This window comes from Leuresthes tenuis, unplaced genomic scaffold, assembly GCF_036924035.1.
Source record: "Leuresthes tenuis unplaced genomic scaffold, fLeuTen1.0.hap1 SCAF_20, whole genome shotgun sequence".
Classification (NCBI taxonomy): domain Eukaryota; kingdom Metazoa; phylum Chordata; class Actinopteri; order Atheriniformes; family Atherinopsidae; genus Leuresthes; species Leuresthes tenuis.
In genome coordinates this window covers 25670461-25691558 of record NW_027325374.1, presented here as the reverse complement: position 1 = coordinate 25691558, position 21098 = coordinate 25670461, and the positions used below count along the sequence as shown (strand labels likewise).

The window sequence follows — 21098 nt, the reverse complement described above, 5'->3', positions numbered from 1 at the left end:
ATCATACATTGTCGGGCATTCGCCCCTTGTCTTACACGGTTTTTACAAACTTTAGTCAGACATTCACACCTTGCAGCTGAACCACCTCCATTCCCTGTTTTGATCATGTGTGGTCTGGAAATACTACCTTTTCTTCCCCCGTTTGTGAGTAATTATGTCTGGACATTCACACCTACTTGCAGCCGAAAAACCACCTCTCCCGCTTTTGATGATGTATTGTCCGGCATTCTAGTCTTTTCTATCACATTTTTCAGCAATTATGATCTGACATTCACACCTACTTGCAGTCGAACAGCTCTGCTCCCACTTTTGATTATGTTCGGTTGGATATTCAAACCTTTTCTTAACTGCTTTTTACAAACTTTGGTCGGACGTTCACACCTTCTTGCAGCCGAACACCTCCGCTTCCGCTTTTGATGGTATATATTCGGGTATTCGAACCTTCTCTTACCCGCTTTTTACAAACCATGGTTGGACTTTCATACCTTCTTGTAGCTGAACAACTCCACTCCTGCTTTTGATGATTTATGGTTGGACATTCGCATCTTTTCCTACCCATTTTTCAGTAATTATGGGTGGATATTCACACCTTCTTGCAGCTGAACACCTCCTCTCCCGCTAATGATCATGTAAGGTTTGATATTCGAAAATTTTCTTTCATGTTTTAAAGCAATTATTAATGGACATTCACACCTACTTGCAGCCGAACACCACCTCTCCCGCTTTTGATGATGTATGGACCGGCATTCTTACCTTTTCTAACACATTTTTCAGCAATTATGGTTGGAGAATCACACCTACTCACAGCCGAACAACTCCGCTACCGCATTTGATGGTGTATAGTCGGGATTTCTCACCCTTTCTCATCAGCTTTTTGCAAATTATTCTCTGACATTCACACCTACTTGCAGTCGAACAGCTCTGCTCCCGCTTTTGATTATGTTTGGTTAGATATTCGAACCTTTTCTTAACTGCTTTTTCACAAACTTTGGTCGGACGTTCACACCTTCTTGCAGCCGAACACCTACGCTTCCGGTTTTGATAGTGTATATTCGGGCATACGAACCTTTTCTTACCCGCTTTTTACAAACCATGGTCGGACTTTCACACCTTCTCTTAGCTGAACAACTCCGCTCCCTCTTTTGATGGTGTACAGTCGGGTATTTTAACCTTTTCTTACCCGCTTTTTACCAACTATGATCGACATTCACACCGTCTTACAGCGGAACACCTCCGCTACCTCTTTTGATGGTGTATGTTCGGGCATTCGAACCTTTTCTTACCCGCTTTTTAAAACCAGGGTCGGACTTTGACACCTTTTAGTAGCCGAACAACTCCGCTCCCGCTATTGATTGTGTACAGTCGGGTATTTTAACCTTTTCTTACCCGCTTTTTACAAACCATGGTCGGACTTTCACACCTTCTCTTAGCTGAACAACTCCGCTCCCTCTTTTGATTGTGTACAGTCGGGTATTTTAACCTTTTCTTACCTGCTTTTTACCAACTATGATCGGACATTCACACCTTCTTACAGCGGAACACCTCCGCTCCCTCTTTTGATGGTGTATGTTTGGGCATTCAAACCTTTTCTTACCCGCTTTTTACAAACTATGGTCGGACATTCAAACCTTCTTGTAGCCGTACACATCCACTCGTGCATTTGATGATGTATGGTTGGGAATTCGCACCTTTTCTTACCCATTTTTCAGTAATTATGAGTGGACATTCACACCTTCTTGCAGCTGAACACCTCCTCTCCCGCTTATTATCATGTGCGGTTTGATATTCGAAAATTCTCTTTCATGTTTTCTAGCAATTATTAATGGACATTCAGAACTTCTTGCAGCTGAACACCTCCGCTCCAGCTTTTGATGGTGTATAGTCGGGCTTTCGAGCCTTTTCTTCCCCGGTTTTTACAAATTATGGTTGGACATTCAGACCTTCTTGCAGCCGAAAACCTCCGCTCCTCTTTTGATCATACATTGTCGGGCATTCACACCTTGTCTTACCCGCTTTTTACAAACTTTAGTCGGACATTCAAACCTTCTTGCAGCTGAACCACCTCCGCTCCCTGTTTTGATCATATATGGTCTGGCAATAGTACCTTTTCTTACCCGTTTGTGAGTAATTATGGCTGGACATTCACACCTACTTGCAGCCGAACACAACCTCTCCCGCTTTTGATGATATATGGTCCGGCATTCTTACCTTTTCTAACACATTTTTCAGCAATTATGGTCGGACATTCACACCTACTCACAGACGAACACCTCCGCTCCCACATTTGATAATGTATAGTCGGGCATTCTCACCCTTTCTCAACAGCTTTTTGCAAATTATGATCTGATATTCACACCTACTTGCAGTCGAACAGCTCTGCTCCCGCTTTTGATTATGTTTGGTTGGATATTCGAACATTTTCTTAACTGCTTTTTACAAACTTTGGTCGGACGTTCACACCGTCTTGCAGCCGAACACCTCCGCTTCCGCTTTTGATGGTATATAGTCGGGCATTCGAGCCTTTTCTTCCCCGCCTATTACTTACTATGGTTGGACATTCAAACCTTCTTGTAGCCGAACACATCCGCTCCTGCTTTTGATGATTTATGATTTGGCATTCGCACCTTTTCTTACCCATTTTTCAGTAATTTTTGGTCGGACATTCAGACCTTCTTGCACCTGAACACCTCTGCTCCCGCTTTTGATGGTGTATAGTCGGGCTTTCGAGCCTTTTCTTCCCCGCCTATTACTTACTATGGTTGGACATTCAAACCTTCTTGTAGCCGAACACATCCGCTCCTGCTTTTGATGATGTATGATTTGGCATTCGCACCTTTTCTTACCCATTTTTCAGTAATTTTTGGTCGGACATTCAGACCTTCTTGCACCGGAACACCTCTGCTCCCGCTTTTGATGGTGTATAGTCAGGCTTTCGAGCCTTTTCTTCCCCGATTTTTACTTACTATGGTTGGACATTCAAACCTTCTTGTAGCCGAACACATCCGCTCCTGCTTTTGATGATTTATGATTTGGCATTCGCACCTTTTCTTACCCATTTTTCAGTAATTTTTGGTCGGACATTCAGACCTTCTTGCACCTGAACACCTCTGCTCCCGCTTTTGATGGTGTATAGTCGGGCTTTCGAGCCTTTTCTTCCCCGCCTATTACTTACTATGGTTGGACATTCAAACCTTCTTGTAGCCGAACACATCTGCTCCCGCTTTTGATGGTGTATAGTCAGGCTTTCGAGCCTTTTCTTCCCCGATTTTTACAAATTGTGGTTGGACATTCAGACCTTGCAGCCGAAAACCTCCGCTCCCTCTTTTGATCATACATTGTCGGGCATTCGCCCCTTGTCTTACACGGTTTTTACAAACTTTAGTCAGACATTCACACCTTGCAGCTGAACCACCTCCATTCCCTGTTTTGATCATGTGTGGTCTGGAAATACTACCTTTTCTTCCCCCGTTTGTGAGTAATTATGTCTGGACATTCACACCTACTTGCAGCCGAAAAACCACCTCTCCCGCTTTTGATGATGTATTGTCCGGCATTCTAGTCTTTTCTATCACATTTTTCAGCAATTATGATCTGACATTCACACCTACTTGCAGTCGAACAGCTCTGCTCCCACTTTTGATTATGTTCGGTTGGATATTCAAACCTTTTCTTAACTGCTTTTTACAAACTTTGGTCGGACGTTCACACCTTCTTGCAGCCGAACACCTCCGCTTCCGCTTTTGATGGTATATATTCGGGTATTCGAACCTTCTCTTACCCGCTTTTTACAAACCATGGTTGGACTTTCATACCTTCTTGTAGCTGAACAACTCCACTCCTGCTTTTGATGATTTATGGTTGGACATTCGCATCTTTTCCTACCCATTTTTCAGTAATTATGGGTGGATATTCACACCTTCTTGCAGCTGAACACCTCCTCTCCCGCTAATGATCATGTAAGGTTTGATATTCGAAAATTTTCTTTCATGTTTTAAAGCAATTATTAATGGACATTCACACCTACTTGCAGCCGAACACCACCTCTCCCGCTTTTGATGATGTATGGACCGGCATTCTTACCTTTTCTAACACATTTTTCAGCAATTATGGTTGGAGAATCACACCTACTCACAGCCGAACAACTCCGCTACCGCATTTGATGGTGTATAGTCGGGATTTCTCACCCTTTCTCATCAGCTTTTTGCAAATTATTCTCTGACATTCACACCTACTTGCAGTCGAACAGCTCTGCTCCCGCTTTTGATTATGTTTGGTTAGATATTCGAACCTTTTCTTAACTGCTTTTTCACAAACTTTGGTCGGACGTTCACACCTTCTTGCAGCCGAACACCTACGCTTCCGGTTTTGATAGTGTATATTCGGGCATACGAACCTTTTCTTACCCGCTTTTTACAAACCATGGTCGGACTTTCACACCTTCTCTTAGCTGAACAACTCCGCTCCCTCTTTTGATGGTGTACAGTCGGGTATTTTAACCTTTTCTTACCCGCTTTTTACCAACTATGATCGACATTCACACCGTCTTACAGCGGAACACCTCCGCTACCTCTTTTGATGGTGTATGTTCGGGCATTCGAACCTTTTCTTACCCGCTTTTTAAAACCAGGGTCGGACTTTGACACCTTTTAGTAGCCGAACAACTCCGCTCCCGCTATTGATTGTGTACAGTCGGGTATTTTAACCTTTTCTTACCCGCTTTTTACAAACCATGGTCGGACTTTCACACCTTCTCTTAGCTGAACAACTCCGCTCCCTCTCCTTTGATTGTGTACAGTCGGGTATTTTAACCTTTTCTTACCCGCTTTTTACCAACTATGATCGGACATTCACACCTTCTTACAGCGGAACACCTCCGCTCCCTCTTTTGATGGTGTATGTTTGGGCATTCGAACCTTTTCTTACCCGATTTTTACAAACTATGGTCGGACATTCAAACCTTCTTGTAGCCGAACACATCCACTCGTGCATTTGATGATGTATGGTTGGGAATTCGCACCTTTTCTTACCCATTTTTCAGTAATTATGGGTGGACATTCACACCTTCTTGCAGCTGAACACCTCCTCTCCCGCTTATTATCATGTGCGGTTTGATATTCGAAAATTCTCTTTCATGTTTTCTAGCAATTATTGATGGACATTCAGACCTTGCAGCTGAACACCTCCGCTCCAGCTTTTGATGGTGTACAGTCGGGCTTTCGAGCCTTTTCTTCCCCGGTTTTTACAAATTATGGTTGGACATTCAGACCTTCTTTCAGCCGAAAACCTCCGCTCCCTTGTATGGTCTGGCAATACTACCTTTTCTTACCCATTTGTGAGTAATTATGGCTGGACATTCACACCTACTTGAAGCCGAACACCACCTCTCCCGCTTTTGATGATGTATGGACCGGCATTCTTACCCACTTTTTACAAACCATGGTCAGACTTTCACTCTTTGTTGCTGAACAACTCCGCTCCCTCTTTTGATTGTGTACAGTCGGGTATTTTCACCTTTTCTTACCCGCTTTTTACAAACTATGGTCGGACATTTAAACCTTCTTGTAGCCGAACACATCCACTCCTGCTTATGATGATGTATGGTTGGGCATTCTCACCTTTTCTTACCCATTTTTCAGTAATTATGGGTGGACATTCACACCTTCTTGTAGCTGAACAACTCCTCTCCCGCTTATGATCATGTGCTGTTTGATATTCGAAAATCTTCTTTCATGTTTTAAAGCAATTATTGATGGACATTCAAATCTTCTTGTAGCCGAACACATCCACTCCTGCTTTTGATGATGTATGGTTTGGCATTCGCACTCTTTTTTTACCCATTTTTCAGGAATTATGGGTGGACATTCAGACCTTCTTGCAGCTGAAAACCTCCGCTCCCTCTTTTGATCATGCATTGTCGGGCATTCGCACCTTGTCTTACCCGCTTTTTATAAACTTTAGTTGGACATTCACACCTTCTTGCAGCTGAACGACCTCCGCTCCCTGTTTTGATCATGTATGGTCTGGCAATACTACCTTTTCTTACCCATTTGTGAGTAATTATGGCTGGACATTCACACCTACTTGCAGCCGAACACCACGTCTCCCGCTTTTGATGATGTATTGTCCGGCATTCTAGTCTCTTCTAACATATTTTTCAGCAATTATGGTCGGACATTCACACCTACTCACAGCCGAACACTTCCGCTCCCGCATTTGATGGTGTATAGCCGGGCATTCTCACCCTTTCTCATCAGCTTTTTGCAAATTATGATCTGACATTCACACCTACTTGCAGTCGAACAGCTCTGCTCCCGCTTTTGATTATGTTTGGTTGGATATTCGAACCTTTTCTTAACTGCTTTTTACAAACTTTGGTCGGACGTTCACACCTTCTTGCAGCCGAACACATCCACTTCCACTTTTGATGGTATATATTCGGGCATTCGAACCTTTTCTTACCCGCTTTTTACAAACCGTGGTCGGACTTTCACACCTTCTTGTAGCCGAACAACTCCGCTCCCGCTATTGATTGTGTACAGTCGGGTATTTTAACCTTTTCTTACCCGCTTTTTACCAACTATGGTCGGACATTTACACCTTCTTACAGCGGAACACCTCCGCTCCCTCTTTTGATGGTCTATGTTTGGGCATTCGAACCTTTTCTTACCCGCTTTTTACAAACTATGGTCGGACATTCAAACCTTCTTCTAGCCGAACACATCCACTCCTGCTTTTGATGATGTATGGTTTGGCATTCGCACCCTTTTTTTACCCATTTTTCAGGAATTATGGGTGGACATTCAGACCTTCTTGCAGCTGAAAACCTCCGCTCCCTCTTTTGATCATGCATTGTCGGGCATTCGCACCTTGTCTTACCCGCTTTTTATAAACTTTAGTTGGACATTCACACCTTCTTGCAGCTGAACGACCTCCGCTCCCTGTTTTGATCATGTATGGTCTGGCAATACTACCTTTTCTTACCCGTTTGTGAGTAATTAATCCCAAAATATTGAGCATAAAATAAGTCTTTATGCTGATGATGTATTACTTTTCCTTCAGAACTCACAGACGTCTCTCACTCACACGATCACACTCATAAATAAATTCTCAACACTTTCTGACTACTCTATCAACTGGTCTAAGACCACAGTTCTGCCCATTAACTGTAGGGTCCATAATATACCTGCGATCACTTTACAGTCAGGAAATATTAGATATTTAGGCATAAACATTTCCTCCAGGCTCTCAGAGCTAACAAAGCTAAATTATGTGCAATTATTAAAGACAGTAGAGGACGATCTCTCTCGTTGGAAGTCCTTACCTATATCACTTATGGGGAGAATTACATCCATTAAAATGATGATACTACCAAAAGTTAACTATTTGTTCTCAATGATCCCCATAAAACCATCTGCTACTTGGTTTAAGTAACTAGATTCATGCATCTCCAAATTTCTGTGGAAAAACAAACCACCACGTATTAGTTTAAAAACCCTACAGAAGACCAAGGACAATGGTGGATTAGATTTACCTCATTTTCAGCACTATTCCTTAGCCAATAGGTTACAATATATATCAAAATGGTTTAAACCTTGTTTTTGTCACAGTTCCCAGAGACGTTGTAATCGTTGAGGATTCTATATTCACCCCCTCATTAGAGGCACGTGTTGCAGATTGATGACACTGAATCTTCTTCTCTGTTCATTGCTGGCATCATTCCCAGCATCGTAAGTGTTCGTGGCATTGTTAGCCTCTTCTTCTGGATCTTGATATCGAGAATCCTTTTGTATTTCTGGTTTGTCAGTGCTCTCTCTTCGTTCACCGGCGTCTTCGTCTTTTTGTCCTTGAGTTTGGTGATTTTTTCTTCTTTTGATGCCTTGACACAATGTGACAGGTGATACCACGTGGGAGATCCTGTAACTTGGACTGCTGTCCCTGTGCTGCGAAATGGCTGTGCTGCTCAAATGGTCTCTCCTTCATCATGGTTACATGCTGCCATTCCGACATCTCGCCATTCCGACATGGGTCTCCAATTGTCGGAATGGCGACACTTAATTTTTTATCAAACGTCCCACCATTCCGACACTTTTTTCCTCCTATGGTCGGAATGGCGGTAGGTTTTTTTTTTTTTAACATACCGCCATTCCGACAGTTCCTTTTAATAGCCTAGTTTTTACCCAAAACATTTTGCACTAATGATATGCCGGCGCAAATACACCCTAAAGTTTGGCGCACAAGCTCTGCACATGCAGAGGCCACAGCCTCGCAAACAAACTTTAATAATCTATTATCAAAATCCCCTGAATTTCAAATATAAAAATACAGATATTAATGTAACTCTGGCGAGACTGAAACTGATTAAGCAGAAATACATTGTCAGTGAGCTGTCACAGCAGCCAGCTGGAGCGGAGCTCTCCACAGAGCCCATGCGTCTTTTGCACGCTGTCATCATATGCAAAAGTAATAATTGCACAGATATCACGGCTACGGCACAGGACACAGTTGCGAGCACTCTGCCTTGCCTTGCCAATAGGAGAAGAGAGAAATGACAGCATAGAACGTATAAAACACAACAAAATGCAGTAAAAACGTTTATTCATGTTATTCACGTGATTTATGAGTACTCGCTCCAATTTTGGGAAGCGCGGATGGGCTTTGCGCATTTGTCACAAACACACAGCCGTTGCGCAAGGCTTTATACAGCCTGTTGATATCTTAAGGACGTAACTGGTCACACCTGGGAGTAAATGTCATGTAGAGATTGTTTTTACATGACATTACAGCTGAACATATAGCTTTCATCCACAAACCAATGTGGGAGAGCCCGAAGACGCATGTGCCAGACGCACATAGGCATGCGTAAAACCAATTTTGACCACTTCATACTGTTTATTTGCTTTCTTTTAGTTAATTTTCGTTTCTTTTGGATTCTTGTGCGTGTTATGGAGCCGTTTTGGTCCATGTTTGTAAGCCTTTTTTTCCTGGATTAAATTTTCGGAAGTTGAAACAAGTGGCATTGGAGTGTGTGATTGAAAACCACCGCGGACTGCTTCTCCTCCTCCAGTTGCCGAGACTTTGTGTTTTTAATAACGCTTGTCTATAAACATGTGTTAAACATATAAATGATGAATGGGTGTTGCCATTCCCTTCATCATATACACTTTTATTTATACATCACCTTCCACCATGAAGCGTTGTCCCTTTTTGTTTCTCTCTTTGTTCTTAAAATGCTGTTATGCATGTCTAAACCAATCCATTAAATTAGATCATTTTGTCAGTAAAGCGATCTACATTGTGCTTGGTCGCAAAGCTGCTCATCTGTGGTAAACAGCTCTTCAGAAAGGCATTCTTCAATTGATTTCACTAATTCTATGTAATAATTTTGTTATTTCCTACAAAACTACACTTCTTCTCCCATCTGTCTGAGTATTTAATATTGTCTGGGTCCCGTTAAAACATGTATTTTTCCCATCTAATTCCTTGTTTGCTTTAAAACAAGAATTCCCCATTTTCTATCCCTTCAGTAGCCAACCAGTTTGTATGGAGTACACTGGAGCAACTTGACTGATCAGTAAAACACTGCTTTTGTTGTCACCGCAAGGCATCCCCCGTCGGTTGTTTCACTGAGACACTACTGAGTAACTATAACTCAACACAGTTTATACACATAACATTCATATACATAGACATGTAGACCTTCTTGCAGCTGAACACCTCCGCTCCCGCTTTTGATCATACATTGTCAGGCATTCGCACCTTGTCTTACCCACTTTTTAAAAAACTTTAGTCGAACAGTCACACCTTTTTGCAGCCGAACACCACCTCTCCCGCTTTTGATGATGTATGGTCCAGCATTCTTACCTTTTCTAACACATTCTTCAGCAATTATGGTCGGACATTCACACCCACACCTACTCAGAGCCGAACACCTCCGCTCCCGCATTTGAGGAAATTATTTTAGAGGAAGCACTAGAGTTTAGATCCCACATTTGTTGATTGGCATTCATTTATTTCTTCACTTCTGATAAAAATGATAAGACTGACCTAAAGAATTGGAGGCCCATCACACTTTTAAACTTTGACTGTAAACTTTTTAGCAAGGTTTTAACGACACGGATGTCCTCTGTTTTAGAGGAGGTAATTCACCCAGACCAGGCTTGTGCCATCTCAGAGAGACAACTCACCGACAGCCTCGTACTGATTCGAGACATCATTGATTACGCTAGAGACAGAAACACCCGGCTTGTCATCTTAAATTTAGACTTTGAAAAAGCTTTTGATCGGGTCTCGCATCAATATCTCTTTCAGGTGTTGCAGCCATCGAATAGGGCCCGATTGTTCCTACTTGGTGAGATTTGCTTGGTTGAGACGCTTGCTCCCCCCCCTTGCTCCTCGGCTGACCAAGTAGGAACAATCGGGCCCTATTCGATGGCTGCCTTGTCTTTTACTCTGTGCAAAAGACAAGGCAGCCACAAACACCACGGGAACACCGTATTGAGGCTTTGTTCTGACCACTCATTCGGTGTCGCGTTTCTTTCAAGCAATTCTCCCGGTTAGCCCACACTCGGCTCGCTCCCAGAGCTGTGTTAAAGTCTACTTCGCATTCACTTTCTTTTCTCAGCAGATTAAAAGAAAGTTTCATCTTGGGCTCCCTGAAACTTCCATCCTGCACCGCTGTTTGCTTTTTCACAAGAGCAGAGAAGAGCGCACCGTTCCCAGCGGCACTGCAGTACTGGGTCGATGCTTGGAGTGAACGGAGCAAGCACCTTTTTCAACTCCTATTCTTAAAAATCCATTTAATATGTAGTCCTCGTATAGAGGACATATTAAACTGATAAGAACAGATACTACACTTGATCTTAGCCAAAAGGCCGAGAAGCGATAACTGTCCACTGTTTCAGGTCCGAGGGCCCTTGCTGGCACAATGCGCACTTGTAGCAGTGTTCTTTTTATGGCCATAGGTGGCCAGAGTGTCACGTTGCACCTCCGCCCACCCGCTGCACTGAGCACTCTTCAGCCCTTTTAAATGGTATAACTTTGCACTCCCGCATACTCCAGCAAGCACCATTCAAGCAACAACTTTGCACTCCAGCTTCGAACATCGGCACAATCGCAACAAGTAAGGCGACTCTACTCAGAGAAGTCACTCTGCACAGTAACAAGATTTCTTTTGCACAGACAGAAAGGGCTTCACCCGCAAAGGTAAAGCCTGCCAAAAATAGAAACAACTCATTAGTGCTGCTCTCCACGAAAGTCTTTAGTAAAAGGCGAAAGACTTGTATGTTATGAAGAGAAACCAGAGTACGATTATCCGTCACTGCGGGAGCAGGGCATCAGGCTAGTTGCCATAGCCACCTTCCCCATGGTGAGCGTTGCTTGGTTGAAACGCTTGCCCCTGTGCAATCGACAAGGCAGCAACAAAAACACCACGGGAACACCGTATTGAGGCTTTGTTCTGACCGCTCATTCGGTGTCGCGTTTCTTTCAAGCAATTCTCCCGGTTAGCCCACACTCGGCTCGCTCACAGAGCCGTGTTAAAGTCTACTTCGCATTCACTCTCTTTTCTCAGCAGACTCTTGGGATTTTATCTATAAAATGAATTCCTTCACTCAAACTATGTTAAAACTGCTTTGTCCTTCATATTTACCATGTCTTACCATGACTTTGCAGTAAAAGAAAGAGCAAATCTAAAGTTTCAGGAATCCGATAATAAGCTTACTTTCATGAGTTCTTCACGATTTCGGATTTTGCTATAAAATGAATTCCTTCACTCAAACTAAATTAAAACTGCTAAACCGCTAATCTGTTACATGTAAGGCAGATGTCAAATTCACCGAAATAGGATCTAAGGGTATTCGGCCAATCGAGCTTTAGCAGCTTTGGTAAAAGAGTATAAGTTGAAGAGTTTGTGAATAAAGGTGTGCGCACACATAGTGAGCTGTAGGAAAATAGGCAGGGAGCAATGCCGGCTGGGGTATATGTTCTTGTATGTTGTCTGACTGTTTGATTTGAATGTGTTGTGTAAGTGTCCTGTTGAATGTTTGGGCTTTGACACTTCACTGTGGTTGTTAACTGTGTGGTGTGTCCTGAAATGTTATATGTTTGGGCTGTGTGACATGCTTAATGCTTGTCAGTAGCTACCCACTTATTCATATATAGCAACTGACAACATAAGAAGTCTGGACATACTTTGATAGTAGTTGTAGAAGTATCCTTATTGATAATAGATAAACTAATTCATAGTGATAGAACAGTAGATGAACAGGTGCCTGCACGTCTCACGAAAATAAAATGGGTGTATGATTGCTGACGGCAGAGCAATACTGCCAAACTTATGAGTTCTTGTGGCAAACTTGATTCAGTGTCTTGACATGTATACGCTGTTTCGCTGACTTGATTGTCACAAGAAACAAAGTGTGTTTGATAAGATCCGACCATTTTATTACGGGAGGATCAGTATGTATGGATTCTGATGTGACTGATAAACCCATTCGTATCTTAAGCATAATCTCATACGTGAGACAACGCCCTGGCACACAATCAAAAAAAAAAAGAGAGAGCGGTTTTGTGTCCCCACAGTCCATAATGTAGAAAAGAGAGAAAAAAGCCTTTCTGATTTGGTGTGTGTGCTCATAGTGCAGAGTGTAGAGAAAAGAGAGAAAAGAAAGCCGTTTTGGTGTCACGGGTGTTGTGACTTACACACACACATTTCTGAATTGAGAAAAGAAATTATTTTAGAGGAAGCAGTAGAGTTTAGATCCCACATTTGTTGATAGGCATTCATTTATTTCTTCACTTCTGATGAAGTTTCAACAATAAACAACAAACTTTGTATTATGAGAAAGAACCAGACTCATTCTTCAGGAATCCGAAAATAAGCACGAATTCGGATTCTCCTATAAAACGAAAAAAAAAGCAGGAGTGGAAGTGTTCGGCTACAAGAAGGTGTGAACGTCCAACCAAAATATGTAAAAATAAGTTAAGAAAAGGTTCGAATATCCAACCAAACATAATCAAAAGCGGGAGCAGAGCTGTTCGACTGCAAGTAGGTGTGAATGTCAGATCATAATTTGCAAAAAGCTGATGAGAAAGGGTGAGAATGACCGACTATACATCATCAAATGCGGGAGCGGAGTTGTTCGGCTGTGAGTAGGTGTGAATCTCCGACCATAATTGCTGAAAAATGTGTTAGAAAAGGTAAAAATGCCGGTCCATACATCATCAAAAGCGAGAGAGGTTGTGTTCGACTGCAAGTAGGTGTGAATGTCCAGCCATAATTACTCACAAACGGGTAAGAAAAGGTAGTAGCCAGACCATATATGATCAAAACAGGGAGCGGAGGTGGTTCAGCTGCAAGAAGGTTTGAATGTAAAACTAAAGTTCAAATATATTAACAAAAGCGGGAGGAGAGGTCTTCGGATGAGAGTGGTTGAAAATTTCCAACCATAATGTATAAAATGCGGTGAAAAAAAAAGTGTGATAGAACACTAAAAGGTGGAGCGGAAGTGTTCGGCTGCAAGAAGGTGTGAATGTCCGACTACAGTGTACAGTCGGGTATTTTAACCTTTTCTTACCCGCTTTTTACCAACTATGGTCGGACATTCACACCTTCTTACAGCGGAACACCTCCGCTCCCTCTTTTGATAGTGTATGTTCGGGCATTCGAACCTATTCTTACCCCCTTTTTACAAACTATGCTCGGAGCTCCGCTCCGGTATTTGAGGGTGTATAGTCAGGCATTCTCAACCTTTCTCATCAGCTTTTTGCAAATTCAAATTCACACCTACTTGCAGTCGAACAGCTCTGCTCCCGCTTTTGATTATGTTTGGTTGGATATTCGAACCTTTTCTTTACTGCTTTTTAAAAACTTTGGTCGGACGTTCACACCTTCTTGCAGCCGAACACCTCCGCTTCCGCTTTTGATGGTATATATTCGGGCATTCGAACCTTTTCTTACCCGTTTTTTACAAACCATGGTCGGACTGTCACACATTCTTGTAGCCAAACACATCCGCTCCCGCTATTGATTGTGTACAGTCGGGTATTTTAACCTTTTCTTACCCGTTTTATACCAACTATGGTCTGACATTCACACCTTCTTACAGCGGAACTCCTCCGCTCCCTCTTTTGATGGTGTATGTTTGGGCATTCGAACCTTTTCTTACCCGCTTTTTACAAACTATGCTCGGACATTCAAACCTTCTTGTAGCCGAACACATCCACTCCTGCTTTTGATGATGTATGGTTGGGCATTCAAACCTACTTGTTGCCCGCTTTTCATTAATTTTGGGTGGACATTCACACCTTGTCACAGCCAAACACCTCCGCTCCCTGTTTTGATCATGTATGGTTGGACATTCGCACCTTTTCTCACCCGCTTTTTGCAAACTATGGTCGGCTGTTCACAGCTTCCTCTCCACCATACTTGTATGGTGGGATATTCACACCCACTTGCATCCGAAGACCTTTTGTTGATATTTAGTCGGTCATTCGCAGCTTACCCGCTTTTGGCAAACTATGGCCTTCATGCAGCCAAACACCTCTGATCTCGCTTTTGATGATGTAAGGTTGGGCATTCAGACCTTGCTTCACCTGCTTTTCACCAAATATAGTCGGACATTCACACCTTCTTGCAGCCGAACACTTCCGCTCCACCTTTTAGTGTTCTATCACACCTTTTTTTTCACCGCATTTTATAGATTATGGTTGGAAATTCTCAACCACTCTCATCCGAAGACCTCTCCTCCCGCTTTTGTTAATATATTTGAACTTTAGTCGGACATTCACACCTTCTTGCAGCTGAACCACCTCCGCTCCCTGTTTTGATCATGTATGGTCTGGCAATACTACCTTTTCTTACCCGTTTGTTAGTAATTATGGCTGGACATTCACACCTACTTGCAGCCGAACACCACCTCTCTCGCTTTTGATGGTGTATAGTTGGGCATTCTCACCCTTTCTCATCAGCTTTTTTCAAATTATGATCTGACATTCACACCTGCTTTTGGTAATGTATGGTTGGGCATTCGCACCTTTTCTTACCCATTTTTCAGGAATTATGGGTGGACATTCACACCTTCTTGCAGCTGAACACCTCCTCTCCCGCTATTGATTGTGTACAGTCGGGTATTTTAACCTTTTCTTACCCGCTTTTTACCAACTATGGTCGGACATTCACACCGTCTTACAGCGGAACACCTCTGCTCCCGCTTTTGATGATGTAAGGTTGGGCATTCAGACCTTGCTTCACCTGCTTTTCACCAAATATAGTCAGACATTCACACCTTCTTGCAGCCGAACACTTCCGCTCCACCTTTTAGTGTTCTATCACACCTTTTTTTTCACCGCATTTTATAGATTATGGTTGGAAATTCTCAACCACTCTCATCCGAACACCTCTCCTCCCGCTTTTGTTAATATATTTGAACTTAAGTCGGACATTCACACCTTCTTGCAGCTGAACCACCTCCGCTCCCGCTTATGATCATGTGCGGTTTGATATTCGAAAATTTTCTTTCATGTTTTAAAGCAATTATTGATGGACATTCAAATCTTCTTGTAGCCGAACACATCCACTCCTGCTTTTGATGATGTATGGTTTGGCATTCGCACTCTTTTTTTACCCATTTTTCAGGAATTATGGGTGGACATTCAGACCTTCTTGCAGCCGAAAACCTCCGCTCCCTCTTTTGATCATACATTGTCGGGCATTCGCACCTTGTCTTACCCGCTTTTTATAAACTTTAGTCGGACATTCACACCTTCTTGCAGCTGAACGACCTCCGCTCCCTGTTTTGATCATGTATGGTCTGGCAATACTACCTTTTCTTACCCGTTTGTGAGTAATTAATCCCAAAATATTGAGCATAAAATAAGTCTTTATGCTGATGATGTGTTACTTTTCCTTCAGAACTCACAGACGTCTCTCACTCACACGATCACACTCATAAATAAATTCTCAACACTTTCTGACTACTCTATCAACTGGTCTAAGACCACAGTTCTGCCCATTAACTGTAGGGTCCATAATATACCTGCGATCACTTTACAGTCAGGAAATATTAGATATTTAGGCATAAACATTTCCTCCAGGCTCTCAGAGCTAACAAAGCTAAATTATGTGCAATTATTAAAGACAGTAGAGGACGATCTCTCTCGTTGGAAGTCCTTACCTATATCACTTATGGGGAGAATTACATCCATTAAAATGATGATACTACCAAAAGTTAACTATTTGTTCTCAATGATCCCCATAAAACCATCTGCTACTTGGTTTAAGTAACTAGATTCATGCATCTCCAAATTTCTGTGGAAAAACAAACCACCACGTATTAGTTTAAAAACCCTACAGAAGACCAAGGACAATGGTGGATTAGATTTACCTCATTTTCAGCACTATTCCTTAGCCAATAGGTTACAATATATATCAAAATGGTTTAAACCTTGTTTTTGTCACAGTTCCCAGAGACGTTGTAATCGTTGAGGATTCTATATTCACCCCCTCATTAGAGGCACGTGTTGCAGATTGATGACACTGAATCTTCTTCTCTGTTCATTGCTGGCATCATTCCCAGCATCGTAAGTGTTCGTGGCATTGTTAGCCTCTTCTTCTGGATCTTGATATCGAGAATCCTTTTGTATTTCTGGTTTGTCAGTGCTCTCTCTTCGTTCACCGGCGTCTTCGTCTTTTTGTCCTTGAGTTTGGTGATTTTTTCTTCTTTTGATGCCTTGACACAATGTGACAGGTGATACCACGTGGGAGATCCTGTAACTTGGACTGCTGTCCCTGTGCTGCGAAATGGCTGTGCTGCTCAAATGGTCTCTCCTTCATCATGGTTACATGCTGCCATTCCGACATCTCGCCATTCCGACATGGGTCTCCAATTGTCGGAATGGCGACACTTAATTTTTTATCAAACGTCCCACCATTCCGACACTTTTTTCCTCCTATGGTCGGAATGGCGGTAGGTTTTTTTTTTTTTAACATACCGCCATTCCGACAGTTCCTTTTAATAGCCTAGTTTTTACCCAAAACATTTTGCACTAATGATATGCCGGCGCAAATACACCCTAAAGTTTGGCGCACAAGCTCTGCACATGCAGAGGCCACAGCCTCGCAAACAAACTTTAATAATCTATTATCAAAATCCCCTGAATTTCAAATATAAAAATACAGATATTAATGTAACTCTGGCGAGACTGAAACTGATTAAGCAGAAATACATTGTCAGTGAGCTGTCACAGCAGCCAGCTGGAGCGGAGCTCTCCACAGAGCCCATGCGTCTTTTGCACGCTGTCATCATATGCAAAAGTAATAATTGCACAGATATCACGGCTACGGCACAGGACACAGTTGCGAGCACTCTGCCTTGCCTTGCCAATAGGAGAAGAGAGAAATGACAGCATAGAACGTATAAAACACAACAAAATGCAGTAAAAACGTTTATTCATGTTATTCACGTGATTTATGAGTACTCGCTCCAATTTTGGGAAGCGCGGATGGGCTTTGCGCATTTGTCACAAACACACAGCCGTTGCGCAAGGCTTTATACAGCCTGTTGATATCTTAAGGACGTAACTGGTCACACCTGGGAGTAAATGTCATGTAGAGATTGTTTTTACATGACATTACAGCTGAACATATAGCTTTCATCCACAAACCAATGTGGGAGAGCCCGAAGACGCATGTGCCAGACGCACATAGGCATGCGTAAAACCAATTTTGACCACTTCATACTGTTTATTTGCTTTCTTTTAGTTAATTTTCGTTTCTTTTGGATTCTTGTGCGTGTTATGGAGCCGTTTTGGTCCATGTTTGTAAGCCTTTTTTTCCTGGATTAAATTTTCGGAAGTTGAAACAAGTGGCATTGGAGTGTGTGATTGAAAACCACCGCGGACTGCTTCTCCTCCTCCAGTTGCCGAGACTTTGTGTTTTTAATAACGCTTGTCTATAAACATGTGTTAAACATATAAATGATGAATGGGTGTTGCCATTCCCTTCATCATATACACTTTTATTTATACATCACCTTCCACCATGAAGCGTTGTCCCTTTTTGTTTCTCTCTTTGTTCTTAAAATGCTGTTATGCATGTCTAAACCAATCCATTAAATTAGATCATTTTGTCAGTAAAGCGATCTACATTGTGCTTGGTCGCAAAGCTGCTCATCTGTGGTAAACAGCTCTTCAGAAAGGCATTCTTCAATTGATTTCACTAATTCTATGTAATAATTTTGTTATTTCCTACAAAACTACACTTCTTCTCCCATCTGTCTGAGTATTTAATATTGTCTGGGTCCCGTTAAAACATGTATTTTTCCCATCTAATTCCTTGTTTGCTTTAAAACAAGAATTCCCCATTTTCTATCCCTTCAGTAGCCAACCAGTTTGTATGGAGTACACTGGAGCAACTTGACTGATCAGTAAAACACTGCTTTTGTTGTCACCGCAAGGCATCCCCCGTCGGTTGTTTCACTGAGACACTACTGAGTAACTATAACTCAACACAGTTTATACACATAACATTCATATACATAGACATGTAGACCTTCTTGCAGCTGAACACCTCCGCTCCCGCTTTTGATCATACATTGTCAGGCATTCGCACCTTGTCTTACCCACTTTTTAAAAAACTTTAGTCGAACAGTCACACCTTTTTGCAGCCGAACACCACCTCTCCCGCTTTTGATGATGTATGGTCCAGCATTCTTACCTTTTCTAACACATTCTTCAGCAATTATGGTCGGACATTCACACCCACACCTACTCAGAGCCGAACACCTCCGCTCCCGCATTTGAGGAAATTATTTTAGAGGAAGCACTAGAGTTTAGATCCCACATTTGTTGATTGGCATTCATTTATTTCTTCACTTCTGATAAAAATGATAAGACTGACCTAAAGAATTGGAGGCCCATCACACTTTTAAACTTTGACTGTAAACTTTTTAGCAAGGTTTTAACGACACGGATGTCCTCTGTTTTAGAGGAGGTAATTCACCCAGACCAGGCTTGTGCCATCTCAGAGAGACAACTCACCGACAGCCTCGTACTGATTCGAGACATCATTGATTACGCTAGAGACAGAAACACCCGGCTTGTCATCTTAAATTTAGACTTTGAAAAAGCTTTTGATCGGGTCTCGCATCAATATCTCTTTCAGGTGTTGCAGCCATCGAATAGGGCCCGATTGTTCCTACTTGGTGAGATTTGCTTGGTTGAGACGCTTGCTCCCCCCCCTTGCTCCTCGGCTGACCAAGTAGGAACAATCGGGCCCTATTCGATGGCTGCCTTGTCTTTTACTCTGTGCAAAAGACAAGGCAGCCACAAACACCACGGGAACACCGTATTGAGGCTTTGTTCTGACCACTCATTCGGTGTCGCGTTTCTTTCAAGCAATTCTCCCGGTTAGCCCACACTCGGCTCGCTCCCAGAGCTGTGTTAAAGTCTACTTCGCATTCACTTTCTTTTCTCAGCAGATTAAAAGAAAGTTTCATCTTGGGCTCCCTGAAACGTCCATCCTGCACCGCTGTTTGCTTTTTCACAAGAGCAGAGAAGAGCGCACCGTTCCCAGCGGCACTGCAGTACTGGGTCGATGCTTGGAGTGAACGGAGCAAGCACCTTTTTCAACTCCTATTCTTAAAAATCCATTTAATATGTAGTCCTCGTATAGAGGACATATTAAACTGATAAGAACAGATACTACACTTGATCTTAGCCAAAAGGCCGAGAAGCGATAACTGTCCACTGTTTCAGGTCCGAGGGCCCTTGCTGGCACAATGCGCACTTGTAGCAGTGTTCTTTTTATGGCCATAGGTGGCCAGAGTGTCACGTTGCACCTCCGCCCACCCGCTGCACTGAGCACTCTTCAGCCCTTTTAAATGGTATAACTTTGCACTCCCGCATACTCCAGCAAGCACCATTCAAGCAACAACTTTGCACTCCAGCTTCGAACATCGGCACAATCGCAACAAGTAAGGCGACTCTACTCAGAGAAGTCACTCTGCACAGTAACAAGATTTCTTTTGCACAGACAGAAAGGGCTTCACCCGCAAAGGTAAAGCCTGCCAAAAATAGAAACAACTCATTAGTGCTGCTCTCCACGAAAGTCTTTAGTAAAAGGCGAAAGACTTGTATGTTATGAAGAGAAACCAGAGTACGATTATCCGTCACTGCGGGAGCAGGGCATCAGGCTAGTTGCCATAGCCACCTTCCCCATGGTGAGCGTTGCTTGGTTGAAACGCTTGCCCCTGTGCAATCGACAAGGCAGCAACAAAAACACCACGGGAACACCGTATTGAGGCTTTGTTCTGACCGCTCATTCGGTGTCGCGTTTCTTTCAAGCAATTCTCCCGGTTAGCCCACACTCGGCTCGCTCACAGAGCCGTGTTAAAGTCTACTTCGCATTCACTCTCTTTTCTCAGCAGACTCTTGGGATTTTATCTATAAAATGAATTCCTTCACTCAAACTATGTTAAAACTGCTTTGTCCTTCATATTTACCATGTCTTACCATGACTTTGCAGTAAAAGAAAGAGCAAATCTAAAGTTTCAGGAATCCGATAATAAGCTTACTTTCATGAGTTCTTCACGATTTCGGATTTTGCTATAAAATGAATTCCTTCACTCAAACTAAATTAAAACTGCTAAACCGCTAATCTGTTACATGTAAGGCAGATGTCAAATTCACCGAAATAGGATCTAAGGGTATTCGGCCAATCGAGCTTTAGCAGCTTTGGTAAAAGAGTATAAGTTGAAGAGTTTGTGAATAAAGGTGTGCGCACACATAGTGAGCTGTAGGAAAATAGGCAGGGAGCAATGCCGGCTGGGGTATATGTTCTTGTATGTTGTCTGACTGTTTGATTTGAATGTGTTGTGTAAGTGTCCTGTTGAATGTTTGGGCTTTGACACTTCACTGTGGTTGTTAACTGTGTGGTGTGTCCTGAAATGTTATATGTTTGGGCTGTGTGACATGCTTAATGCTTGTCAGTAGCTACCCACTTATTCATATATAGCAACTGACAACATAAGAAGTCTGGACATACTTTGATAGTAGTTGTAGAAGTATCCTTATTGATAATAGATAAACTAATTCATAGTGAT

The 21098-nt window shown here is 42.6% G+C and overlaps 4 non-coding genes across 4 annotated transcripts; all 4 read right to left on the bottom strand.

The window, feature by feature from the left end:
- Positions 1-10699: 10699 nt before the first annotated feature.
- On the bottom strand, positions 10700-10883 carry LOC140279079 (U2 spliceosomal RNA). Its single transcript, XR_011909280.1, has one exon. It is a non-coding gene; the product is annotated as a U2 spliceosomal RNA (small nuclear RNA).
- A 308-nt stretch (positions 10884-11191) lies between these two features.
- LOC140279060 (U5 spliceosomal RNA) lies at positions 11192-11305 on the bottom strand. Its single transcript, XR_011909263.1, has one exon. It is a non-coding gene; the product is annotated as a U5 spliceosomal RNA (small nuclear RNA).
- An 8245-nt stretch (positions 11306-19550) lies between these two features.
- On the bottom strand, positions 19551-19734 carry LOC140279078 (U2 spliceosomal RNA). Its single transcript, XR_011909279.1, has one exon. It is a non-coding gene; the product is annotated as a U2 spliceosomal RNA (small nuclear RNA).
- Positions 19735-20042: 308 nt separating this feature from the next.
- On the bottom strand, positions 20043-20156 carry LOC140279059 (U5 spliceosomal RNA). The gene has a single exon (XR_011909262.1). It is a non-coding gene; the product is annotated as a U5 spliceosomal RNA (small nuclear RNA).
- Between the last annotated feature and the right edge of the window lie 942 nt (positions 20157-21098).